Source organism: Marmota marmota, unplaced genomic scaffold (genome assembly GCF_001458135.2).
Source record: "Marmota marmota marmota unplaced genomic scaffold, marMar, whole genome shotgun sequence".
In the NCBI taxonomy this organism is placed as follows: Eukaryota; Metazoa; Chordata; class Mammalia; order Rodentia; family Sciuridae; genus Marmota; species Marmota marmota.
The window spans coordinates 42,638,443-42,639,650 of NW_025999842.1; positions in this window are offsets into that span (position 1 = coordinate 42,638,443).

The window sequence follows — 1,208 nt, forward strand, 5'->3', positions numbered from 1 at the left end:
AATTTAAATTATGTAATTCATATAAATAACTTGCATTAATTACAAGGAATAAAGAAGATTAGGCACAGCTAAAGAGAGAATTGGGTACTGAAAGAACTGAATAAATTTTATCAATGAAAAGAAGATAAGACAAATGAAATATGCCAAAGAAAGCTTAAAATAGATGGAAGTTGAAACAAAAATATTACTATTACGTAAACCAGAATTACATTAATGATATAGGGGAAAATATTAAAAATAATTGACTGAAATTTTTTCCAGATTTGATGAAAGAGTAGCATAACAAACCCAAACATAAACAAATATCGGAAGAAATACAGAATAAAAACACACACAAAACAAAAACAAATCTTAAAAGCAGCCAGAAAAAAAAAATAGAGAAGATTTACAAAGAAATGAAATAAAATTAGTATAATAACTTTTCAATTTCAGTGATTAAAAGACAAGAATTCTCTCTCTCTCTTTAAAAATATTTTAAAAATTCTCTCTCTTAAAAAAAAAATAGCAAATATTCAGTGAAATTATAAATTATCAATCTGCAGATTAAATTTATGTGCTAGGAATGTTGCGTGATATCAGTAGAAGAATGTGAAAATAAGAGAAAAAATACATTGACTTTCTTTGAAATGTATTGCCTTAAATTTATGCTGGGAAGCATATCTAATGATATCTGTTAACCAACCTCCTGGTTTTTTTGTTGTTTTTTTGTTTTTGTTTTTGTTTTTTATTGGAGGAAGAAAAGGGCTTGTCCATCATGAGCTAGGTCAACAGTTTAAAGCATTCACTGAAAAAAAAAAGGAGAAAATTAACACAATTCAAAAAGCTGCAAGAACTCTAAAGCAATGTGACAGTTTAAAGCAGTTCAGTAAAGAAAATGCACAATTATTTCTTATAACTGTCAAATGACCATAACAACCAGTCTATAATATGGCGAATAGAATCAATCTGAATGCAAATAAGGTCTGTCCAACTGCATAATTCAATTTCCCGCAGGAAAAAAATCTTTCTTTTTTATTCCTCTCACATATTCAAAGAGTTTTGTTTTCTACCTTATTATCTTTCATTCATTCCATCTCTTCCTAGTTCCAACCCACGTTTCCCAAATCACTTGGCAATAATACACACACACACACACACACACACACACCATAAATACACACACTTGGGAACTTATTAAAATGTCACAGACCTCAATTTCTAGGAAAATG